The sequence below is a fragment of the Cyprinodon tularosa genome, unplaced genomic scaffold, assembly GCF_016077235.1.
Source record: "Cyprinodon tularosa strain WSP-4 unplaced genomic scaffold, ASM1607723v1 ctg23, whole genome shotgun sequence".
Taxonomy (NCBI): Eukaryota; Metazoa; Chordata; class Actinopteri; order Cyprinodontiformes; family Cyprinodontidae; genus Cyprinodon; species Cyprinodon tularosa.
In genome coordinates, this window is record NW_024038861.1 from 892,987 (window position 1) to 905,397 (window position 12,411).

General features: G+C 37.5%; 1 protein-coding gene across 5 annotated transcripts in view; it reads left to right on the forward strand.

Moving 5' to 3' along the window:
- Positions 1–12,411, forward strand: part of ctnnd2a (catenin (cadherin-associated protein), delta 2a) — a 300,110-nt gene that overhangs the window by 43,631 nt on the left and 244,068 nt on the right. The gene's annotated exons all lie outside the window — the stretch shown is intronic.

Consider the following 12,411-nt stretch of genomic DNA (forward strand, 5'->3'; position numbering starts at 1 on the left):
ATTAATGCTTCCTGCTCAGCCAGAAAGCTCACCCAGTGCTTACAAATGCATGCTTTTCAGATGAAGCATGAGTTGTTTATCTATGGAGTTTCATCTAAAAATAAATTTATTTTTGCATATTTTTACTGGTTCTACGAATGCATTAAGTCATAAATCACAAAAAGAAACCAAGCCAATGAAATGTTTCTTTTTTGCTTTAAATAACTTCTAAATAATTTATTGGGGAAAATATAAATTTCAGACATCAAAAGTATGTTTTATAATAACACAGTGTCTTACACGGCTTGTTGATTGGCAAGTTTTTAGGTGAGTTCCATGTACAGTATTTGCAAGTTCTTAATCAATGAACAGTGAAGTGATGATGATGAATGATTATTTTCTAAACATAGGTCACAGAGCTCCAAGCACTGATTATCCAGGTGTACATTCCTGTCTGTATTGCTTCAGTAACTGAACAGTTTTACTCCCACCATGGCGCCTCCTAACACCTCTCACAGCGGTGTTCCTTTTAATGTGTTCACTTCTGAGCAATATTTGCATGGCTAAGATTCACACCATCTGTTAGCTTCTATGCATACCTTTATCTTTTCATGCATTTCAGTTTGTGTTGAGGCAGTCAAGAAAAGATAAACAAAGACCATGTACTGTAGTATGTTCTTGTTGGCGATATTAGTTCCCTCCTCAGGTTATCAAATAACCTCTAGATAAAGAAAACAATAGCTAAGTAATAGAGGCAGTTATAAAATGTTTGTTTGTTCTACTGGAAATAAATCCCCTTTCTAATTTTATTTGAGCTCAATATTAATTTAGGGACTAATGAGCACCAGACTTAAACATTTTTACCAGCAAAATCCCTTTAGAAAAACCATGGCAACCTTTAGGTTTAAAAACCACCCTGCTGCAGTTTTTAGGTCTTTTTATATTGTAATATCAGTGCCTCTAATTAAAGTATCCTTAGAGACAGATTTTATTTTGTCATTTTGTGTACACAAATGTAAACAAAAATAAATTTCGATAAGAACAGTTCTCCAGACAAATTTCCTTTTTTTAAAGTGCAGACTTGAAAACAGTAAAAAATACATGAAAACAGTAATATAAATATATGACTGTATATTTACACTTCTAACATTTCATTTTTTTTCCTAAAAAATTATTCATTGCTGAAGTCCATTTATCCTAATTGCATCAGTAAAAATTAAGCATCCCGTTGTGTATAAATTGTTTCATCAGTCGGTGTGGTATGTCATAAGATCTCAAATTTTTTTTAGCCTTAATGATTTGATATCAGGGCTGCTCACTGGACCAGTGGGTAGCACTTCTGCCTTGCAGCAAGAAGGTTTTTGTTTCAATTCCTGGCCCGGGGTCTTTCTGCATGGAGTTTCCATGTTCTCCCTGTGCATGCGTGGGTTCTCTCTGGGTACTTCAGCTTCCTCCCATAGTCCAAAAACATGATGTTAGGTTAATTAGCTTCTCTAAATTCTCATTAGGTGTGAATGTGTGCGTGAAATGTTGTATATCCTGTTTGTCTCTGTGTAACCCTACGATGGCCTGGCGACCTGTACAGGGTGCACCCCGCCTCTCGTATGTTGACAGCTGGAGCACCACTTGCAACCCCAGCAGGAATGAAGCATGACAAACAAGATATACATACAATAAAAAGTAATGACCCTATCTATCTATCTATCTATCTATCTATCTATCTATCTATCTATCTATCTATCTATCTATCTATCTATCTATCTATCTATCTATCTATCTATCTATCTATCTATCTATCTATCTATCTATCTATCTATCTATCTATCTATCTATCTATCTATCTATCTATCTATCTATCTATCTATCTATCTATCTATCTATCTATCTATCTATCTATCTATCTATCTATCTATCTATCTATCTATCATCTATCTATCTGGTACACATTGTGCATGCTTATATAAAGCATACTGTTTTAATTTTCTCTAAAGTCCAATGTGTATAAACAAAGATATTTTGTAACTCCATTTGGTCTTCGTGTTATTGAATTACAAATTCTGATTTGTTAAAAGTAACTTTCATAAACCTGATTTTCAAGGATTGCATTTAATTGAGGCATTTAAGATTTTCTCAGTGCTGAGTTGTAATGCTCTATGTCCTTTAGAGTGCAATTCATTCCTTTTAAGTGGATTCCACTGGACTTCAAAGTATGAGTGAAATTTTTTTGTTCTCTACTGTCCTCTCACAAATTATGAATTCTGCTCCGAATATTAACCATGCAAATGAGCTACACTTTTAACGCCTCAAAAAAATTATACATTCAGCTGTAAAATGGATTTGTTTAAAGTGTGAAATTTCATAACAAAACTCTAAATTACATGTAATTTCTGTTTAATCTTGTATTTTTTTGGTAGAGCCTAAATTTTCTTTGTCTAATAAAATCTCTTTTAAAGGGCATGTTAAAAGTTTATATGAATATTGGTTGAAAGAAAAAAAAAAACAACATGTAAAATAAAAGGGATCAACTATCATAATTAAATACATACTCTAAGTATTGTCTTGGATTTTCCAGAGAGCAGTTTTGGTTTTAAAACTAGGTTTAGTCCTGTTTTTTACAGATTTATTCTTGGTGTCCTTCATTATTTATCCTTTTCACATTGTTGGTGTGGGAATTAATGGGCAAACATTTAGTTTCTCAATATATGGGACTATCAAAATGGCAAACTAAGCATGTGTGCAGTATTTGCTTTGTGCATTCTCTATAATGGTGTCCTTTTATTTGCATTTGAGGCTCTGTAAACGTTTGTAAATTTCTCTAATTCATGTGGATAAACATGCCATTATCTCAAGGCGGAACTCATTATCTGTTACACAAAAATGGCTCAGTTCTAAGAGGAAATACGTAACATTTGGCTAGGAAAAAAGAAAGAAAAAAATGCCCTTTACACACAAACTTTTTTAGAGCAATAGTTTTCTTATGTCAAAAGCCTGTCTCAGATGTCAAGTTTTCCAGGAGTCCCCTAGTAGCCATCATTCATTACAGAGGAGGGCTGTGTATTATATGTAATATTTTTATCTTTGCCGGGAGGTAATGATTCATCCAAATGCCAGGTGCAGTTTTAATGTTTTAGACATATTCTTGGTGGTGACTTGTAGCATTTAGATGATGCTAAAAGCTGCCAAGGTGACTTGTAATGATTTTGTGCTGGTTTGAGTAGGAGGTATGTCATCGTACCAGTATTCCCTTACTCATTTAAAAAGCATTTATGGAAGATGGAGGTACAAAACAGATGGTATTAAGTTGCTTCACTGTGACTCTGAAGTAATGTGGCTAGGGAAGAACTATTTGCCCAGAGGCTGTTTTGATCTTTGGCACATTTATTGCATGTGCGATATGTTAGTGTGTGTGTCTTCCAGAGGTTCCGCATACTCTCATTAAGTCAACCTCAGTCAGTCAGCAACCTGACTTTACTGTCACCATCATTGCTACCAGCTTGTAGGCAGCTTATCATCAACACATTGGGAGCAGTTGTGTACTGTCTTGTTGTCGCAGGGCAAAATATTCTCTTTTTAAACCAAAGAGATTGCTTTGTAATTTCTTTGTGTGAGAGAAGGAATGTTTTTGTAATCAATACTACATTTTTCTTCCTGCTTTATATAGAAATCAATTTTTATGTCCGATATTATAAAAAACATTTTTCTTCCTCTTATCTAATGCAAGTTCTTTTGATTCAAAATAGGTATGTCCTGTTACAACTTTTCACTTACAATACCAATATCGCAGCTTTGACAATTGACAGGTACCAATACTGACCCAATACAATATCAAACTTTTTTTAACATATTTTGTAGTGTTGGAGGTTAACAGAGGTTTGATCAAAACTTGATCAACTCATTCATTATCAAATGATATTATTCAAGCACAGAGCAGATTAGTAAACAGCAATAGGGATGAGAACACCTTATCAATTTATTTTTAACCACTTGCCAAAACTTTAAGCAGAAGTGGAGTATTTCTATCCGCTTGCTGGTATCAGGAATTTTAGATGCCGTCCAATATATTCTATTTGTTTTTTTTCACCATTATTAGATCATTTTCCAATGTCAATATCTGATTGAGACGTCTCTAAATTAAAATGGTTCTGTGGTTTTGCATTACAGAGTCCACATCACAGTTGTTTATGTTAGATTTTAATTTTTTATATTCACATGGTTGTTTTAGCTGAAATGGATTTATCAATCTTTAGACCAGATACTTTTTTGTTTGTGTCTGTGAAAATTCATGTTTATTCTTTGATAGTTCTTTCGTGTTGAAAGGGTTGGTTTTTAGACCAAGATGTAGTCTGGAAGATTGAAAGGATAAAGAAGGGAAGCCTAAATAGTATAGTGGTCTAATGGTCAGCTGCAGTGTTGGTACTACCCTGTTTTTCTCTAATCCATACATTTTCTAGGAAGGTCAGATTAGATCAGCTTTCAAGTCAAGGAAGAATTTACAACCATGGTAATTGAACCAGCTAATTGTACCTTGGGCCAATACCAGTTCCTGCTAGATAATTAAATGAGTATGTCCATGAAACACAAAATAATTTACTATTTCCTGTTAGGTGACTGTGTTGATTGCATAATTTCAATAACACAATCACACACCAACACCAGCAGATGAGATGGAAACCCAATTTAGCACTGGTGTAAAAAGTTTACATTGGACTTAAGGCAAAATAGACTTTGTGCGCCTTCACTTTTACTTCAGACTCTGAAGACCTTGTTACACTCATGGACAAAATTGTCTTTTAATGAAAGAAAATCCGACGATAGTCACAGAAATAACTCTTCTCTGACAAAAGTAATAATAAATGAAAATTCTAAAAAAAAATGATCAAATGAAAGTCAGACATTCCGTAAAAGTTCAAAAAATATCCACTGGACTTGGTTTCCAAGATTTGAAGACGTTTCGCCATCTCTCCAGGTATCTGCATCTGTATCTCTTAGCAGGCCTTTGGCTCACTACTCATGAGCAAACTGCTCCAGTTGTCTCATGTTGAAGGGGGCCTTTTTCAGACAGCGTGTTTCAGCTCCTTCCAAGGATGCTCGGTAGGATTTAGGTCAGGGCTCATTGAAGGTCACTGCAGAATAGTCCAGTGTTAAAGCCATTCTTGGCTGTTTTTAGCTGTGTTCTAAGGTCTTATCCTGTTGTAAGAGTCATGACTTGCAACAGAAACCAAGCTTTCTGATAATGGGTAGTACATTTCTCTCCAGTAGGGTGACCATATTTTCATTTGGGAAAACCAGGACACCCATGCATAGATATGTCTGTGGCATGCACTCACTTAACATAGACCTACGTAATCCTACAATAACATTATATTTACAGTTGATTTATTAAAAATGCCTTTCAGTAAAAGTCAACAGCAATAACTCCAATAACAAACAATAATTTTATTCAAAATGTATTTATTAAAAATGCTTAACAATTCCTGTAATGAATTAATAGCACAATGAAAGAAATAATGTCTCATCTAAACATCCCTCACTTAACAATAAAAGTTAACAATAACTCTCAACTCCCAATAACAAATGATACTCAGCCTCAGCAATGAACGAAATAATGTCTGTTCTGTAGGCTATTTGAAAAAATTAATTAACAAATGAGCTAATTAATAAAAATACCTCTTGTGTAGCAAAAATAACTCAAAATTTACCAAAAACGAACAAACATATCAATAGACTATCTTTACTTTCGGTGTCCAGGTGGCTTTTCCGATTCCTTGCACCTCCATTGGACACCGAGACATATGTGCCTGCTTTGCATACTGTGCACAAGGCCTCCAATGTGTCTCGACCCAGTCAGAAAGCGGGGAAACTCTTTTGTAAATCGTCGGTAAACATACATTTGCGCTTTTGCAAGTTGTTGGCGTACTGACAGCCACGCTATCTATATTCTGATTAAGAACAGGGCTGCCCGCACTGACGCGGCTCAGGGATTACGTCACACGCAGCGTCGTGCACAGTGCCCTAGTGCCTGTAAATTTAATGGTCCAATTAAGGTAAATCAAAAAATCAGGACATTTCCTCACTTTCTAAAAAAAAACCCGGGACGCCCGGGACAGGACGTGAAAAACAGATATGTCCCGGGAAATACGGACGTTTGGTCACCCTATCTCCAGATACCCCGGATAGTCTTTAGATTTCATTGTACCCTGCAAAGATTCAAGACGCTGTTCCAGATGAAGCAAAGCAGTCCAAGAACACAGCAGAGCCTCCTCCCTAATTAATAGTAGGGATGGTGTCCTATATTTTTTTCATATTTCTCTCCTTAAATATAGAGCTGATGTTTCCTAGCAAGAAGTACTCCCCTGTCCATGGGACATTCTTCCAGAAGCTTTGCGATTTGTCAATAATGTTGTTTTTAACTATCATGTCCTCCTTGGTCGTGTCCAATTAAGTCTTCTTTGGCTCAAACAATGATGGATGATGTGATCTGACTCTGATGTTCATTGAGCCTAAAGTCCATCTTTAATCTCTTTATAAGTTTTTTTTCTGGGATATTTAGTAACCATTCATATTTTCCATCTTTTTGATTTGTTATCTATTTTCCTGCTGCTGCCACATACAGGAAGGTGTGGTGCAGACCCAGCTGACCTTTAATTTCTGAATAAAATGTGCAACTGTAGTCACAAAAACATCAAGCCACTGGAAGATGGCCTTATTGCCTTCATCTTTAATATGCTTGTCTATCATTTTCTTTCTAATCTCATGAGACAACTACACTCACCGGCCACTTTATTAGGTACCCCATGCTAGTAACGGGTTGGACCCCCTTTTGCCTTCAGAACTGCCTCAATTCTTCGTGGCATAGATTCAACAAGGTGCTGGAAGCATTCCTCAGGGAGTTTGGTCCATATTGACATGATGGCATCACACAGTTGCCGCAGATTTGTCGGCTGCACATCCATGATGCGAATCTCCCGTTCCACCACATCCCAAAGATGCTCTATTGGATTGATATCTGGTGACTGTGGAGGCCATTTGAGTACAGTGAACTCATTGTCATGTTCAAGAAACCAGTCTGAGATGATTCCAGCTTTATGACATGGCGCATTATCCTGCTGAAAGTAGCCATCAGAAGTTGGGTACATTGTGGTCATAAAGGGATGGACATGGTCATCAACAATACTCAGGTAGGCTGTGGCATTGCAGCAATGCTCAATTGGTACCAAGAGGCCCAAAGAGTGCCAAGAAAATATTCCCCACACCATGACACCACCACCACCAGCCTGAACCGTTGATACAAGGCAGGATGGATCCATGCTTTCATGTTGTAGACGCCAAATTCTGACCCTACCATCCGAATGTCGCAGCAGAAATCGAGACTCATCAGACCAGGCAACGTTTTTCCAATCTTCTATTGTCCAATTTCGATGAGCTTGTGCAAATTGTAGCCTCAGTTTCCTGTTCTTAGCTGAAAGGAGTGGCACCCGGTGTGGTCTTCTGCTGCTGTAGCCCATCTGCCTCAAAGTTCGACATACTGTGCGTTCAGAGATGCTCTTCTGCCCACCTTGGTGGTTATTTGAGTCACTGTTGCCCTTCTATCAGCTCGAACCAGTCTGGCCATTCTCCTCTGACCTCTGGCATCAACAAGACATTTCCGCCCACAGAACTGCCGCTCACTGGATGTTTTTTCTTTTTCGGACCATTCTCTGTAAACCCTAGAGATGCTTGTGCGTGAAAATCCCAGTAGATCAGCAGTTTCTGAAATACTCAGACCAGCCCTTCTGGCACCAACAATCATGCAACGTTCAAAGTCACTCAAATCACCTTTCTTCCCCATACTGATGCTCGGTTTGAACTGCAGGAGATTGTCTTGACCATGTCTACATGCCTAAATGCACTGAGTTGCCGCCATGTGATTGGCTGCTTAGAAATTAAGTGTTAACGAGCAGTTGGACAGGTGTACCTAATAAAGTGGCCGGTGAGTGTATTTGCTTTATATGGTCCATATTGAGTGTGGTACACACCATGTAACAAACAGTAAGCTGACTATTGTAGTGTTTGGTGACTGTTACGCTAATTAGCGGACACACCTTGATTTAATACGTCCTTTTGATCACATTCCTTTCAGGCTTTTCTAGAAGTACCCCCCTTTTGGTTGAGAGCTTTTTCATTACCGTACTTTTTTTTTTTTGAAGCATAGTTGAAAAGCAATGCCATTTATGCATTTTTATGGAATTTCTATTTATTGTTACTTTTTTAAGTTTAAAGATTTCTGTGACCATTGTTAATTCTACTTTCTCATTAAACAAGAGGGTAACAATAATTTTGTCTACATGTGTACCTAATGAATAGAGGACTGTGGATCACGAACAACAGATCAGGTTCCTTACCCGAGTTAAGATATAACTTATGTTTCCTCTGATGCAGAGATAGCTTGACATACAGTATAAATAAAAATTCTGTAGCCCAAGTGTTTTAAATAGTCTTTGTGTTGTGGCTCTTGTGCTAACTCCTCTCAAAGTTTACTCCTTCTGAAGCTCCCCCAAAATTCTTAAATACATCTTGCTTGACAGCCTTCTCAAGGCTGCGGTTATCCCTTTTAGCTGGTCCAATTTTTTCTGCCACACTTTCTCCTTCCACTCAACTTTGAATGGATATGCTGGTTGCAACACTGTGAAATATTTCCACTTCCACTTCAAAGGTTTGGACTGCTGTGTGACTAGAATACTTTATTGAACCTGGGAGTACTATGACATTGTCAGACAGGAAGTTTAATGATGCATGAAATCTATACGTACAAACCTGCCCCACCAAGGGCATGCTGGGTAATGGAGTGTCAATTGCAGTTTAGAACTGCTTAACCACATAGACCATGGGATGTTCTCTCGCTAACAAGCTGCCGTCTACCAAAACATGTTTTATGTGTAATTTTTTTGTATCCTTTATTATTTTACATGCGTTTGTATATTCTCACCTTCATGAAGTTGTGGCATAACAAAACTCAACTAAGAATTTAAACTAAACTTTTCTGTAAAGATCACAATGAAAGCTCACAGAAGCTCCTCCTTAGTATTTATGCTCCCCTCACTGATTTTGTTTCATCTGTTTTTAAAACTGAAACAGAACCCTCATCTTGCATGTTAAATAAATATTGTTTTTGCTAGTTGTCCAGTCTGCTGCCTGCATTGCTACCACATGATCTTACATCTGCCCTGAAATGAGCACTAAATGGCCAAGCCTTGGATCTAGAGCGCATTGTGATGAACTTGTCATTAATGAATGACTTCTAGCATTGCAATGGTTAGTGTGGATAGTTAAATAGATTTAGTTTGATATACCTAGTGAAACAATATTGGTAGTGTTAACGACTATAAGGTGGCGCTTCTTCACCCACTGCCTAAAAATATATTTGTCTTTTCATAAAACAGTATGGTAATAACTGAGATTCTCTGGATAATCTTAAAGCAAAGCCTGGACCTGCACGAAATGGGATACAAAAAGGCTGTTGCAGATCACCAGTTGGTCAGTAGAATCAACTTTCATTCATTTGAAGTGCTGCAGGGATTCTGTAAATAAGCAAAGATACTACCTCAGAGTTTTATACGATATCAATACGAGTCGCGAGGAAGCTACTGCTATACCTTAATAATCATAAATTAGTTAAGTTAAATAGGAATATCAATTCTAAAGGTCCATAAACCATGTGAATTGGGTGAAATGTCTTTTATAAAATGAATGACAAGGTGATCTTTTTCACTTAACAGTTTTGTTTATCATAGAACTTTAATTTGAAAAGACCTAGAAATTGTTAGGATCTCCAGTTGTTTTGATTTTAACACCTTTCATCGTGTGAGAACACGACAGTTCCTGTGGATTGGAGGTTTGAAGTGGATATTCCCCATAAACTTTTTCCTCCAGTGCTGCTACTTCATTGACCTGCTGCCATTAATCAAGCCGGCTTTTTAAATCACACTGGCTGTGATGCTGTTCGTGTCATGTTCATGACATTGTGTTAAAAACAGGTGCTCGTCTTTTGGTATACTCTATAATGATAATTACATTCTTAGTTTTTCCTTCTGTTAAGAGATGTATTTACACTCAACCTGCTGACTCGACATCCTGTTGTTGCATTGTGGCTGAAAATATAAATTGTTCTTTTTTTAACCTTAAGTTCTTATTTATCAGAAAAAATCAACAGTGATTGAAAGAGCCATGATAGACCAAGAGACACATTTGTTACCTGTCAACTGCCTTTCAGGCAATTTTTCCTTTCCTCTGGATGAATACTTGAAAACAGTCTAAAGACCTTAAATGATGCAATTCATGGATAGAATTGTTTTCCCCAAAACGCATATCAACAGATGTCAAACTCAGAACAGAAGGACCCACTATTCAAGGCGGATAAAGAGTTAGATTTCACAGAATGTTTATTCACAACAGAATCGGCATGGCCGTCTGATGCAGAAACCTCTGCGGGTGGAGACAGCAGGTTAGTGACCATGTCTTTCTGGAAGTGAATGATCACAAGCATATGAGTCACTAACCTTTTCTCATAGTTCAGTCCGAATCCAGAGATTGAGGATGGTTTTAGCTGGCAGGATGCCAACGTGTGGCAGCTGCTGCACAGAGAGTTCTGGATGCTGATGAATTGTTGGTTGGAGGACAGGCAGGAAATCATAACCAAGCCAATGAATGTAGGCAAGATAATCTGGAGGGCGAAGCCAAAGCGGATGTCGGTGGTCGACAATCAGAGATCCGGTGCCAAAGGAGAATCAAGGACGGAGTCAGGTTACAGTTCTAGGTACAGTACACAGTGCGGCTGGATGAGAGCAGGCAGACTCAGTGGTCGGGAAACAGTTCTGGTCAGTACACAATAGGCAGAGATCAGGCAAGAGGCAAAAGACAGGTCAGGCAAACAGATCAGACAGGAACGGACAGGCTCAGAGGTCGAGAGGCAGAACAGGTCAGAATTAGGTTAGTCAGAACAAAGGAACGCTGGAAGAAGTGTCACCAAAAGCTTGAAATAATCTGGCAGTGATGACTGGTCTGAAGGCTGGTTTTATAGAGACTAAGGCAGGTGGATCAGATGAGTTGGTGATGAGAACTGGGTGGAGCTAAGCAGGTGAAATGAGTAGTCAGACCAGGCATCACTGCTGAGATCATGACAAACAGATGTAAAAAGACCAAATAAAGTTACTGTTCAGAACACATATGAAAAAGGGTAAAAAAATACTAGTAAATAATGTTCTGGCTCCCTGCCATCAACATTTAAAATGCATGATCGTTAAGAGATTATTTTTTTAAAGACAAACCCCCCCCCAAAAAATCTGAAATCATACAAATGATCTTAGCTTATATCTGATGTACTATGAAGACCTATTTGAAACAACAATTTTCATCAGTTTTCCTATTTTCCACCATTCATTATAACTTTATAAGGAATTATTGATTTGACTTTGCTGACATGTAGAATCGCATTATTTCCTCAGAAATTGATACATGGCTTTGTGCCTACTTTATGCAACATTAAATCTCCATATGCTGCTCTTTGAATTCAGACTTACCTCCAGAGTCACACTGAGTATAATAAGTCACCACACAACATTGCACAACCCAGCAGGAGAGCTCAGCTAATAGCCTTGCAGGCACCCTAGCCTTCTCCCTTCCACATTCTAAACTGATAAAATATGATCACAGTCCTCTACGGTTCTCTGGCTGCTAGGGATGGCATATACACTGGTAAGACGCTGGTTAATGACTAATAGCCTTGACACTGAATGTAACTTGAGCTAAGGCAAGTCACTCAATCTCTATTTTTTCTATCTTTCCTGTTGTTACCCTCTTCCACTGGTCTTATATGGTTCCTTGGCTGTTCCACTTATCATTCATCGCTGTTTTGTGGGCATGGAACAAATTAGTTTTAGTCTTTTTAAATTAATCAAACATTGTCCCATTAACACACACACACAGACACACAGAGACATTCATTCAAATCAACTCCTGTGAGGCTGGTTATGTTTGTTGTTATGTAAAGCAAAGTAGGATATTTTGTTTATCAACAAGATTGTCCATACAGTCTTTTTTTAAATAAATTTTTTTTATATTTATAAAAAACAGGAATACAAAATGCAATACACATAGGTCCACACCAAAACATATACATAGTAAACAGCAGAAAATTTTTTAGTGGGGTAGGAGGGGATAAGAGCATGCTACTACTTTTTTTAACCAGCTATAACAGTTGGTCAAATTCACACCCGGTCTAGACAATATTGTATTACTGCACCAACACCCAAGTGTTTTCAGATTTTAGCCTTAATGTCAAATAATTTCATCTGTTCCATATATAAAAGATTGAAAAACTCCAACATATTCCCTTTTGCAGCCAAAAAACCTAAACAAGTTTTCTTACTTTGTAATTTTACTTTAGAATGTCTGTAT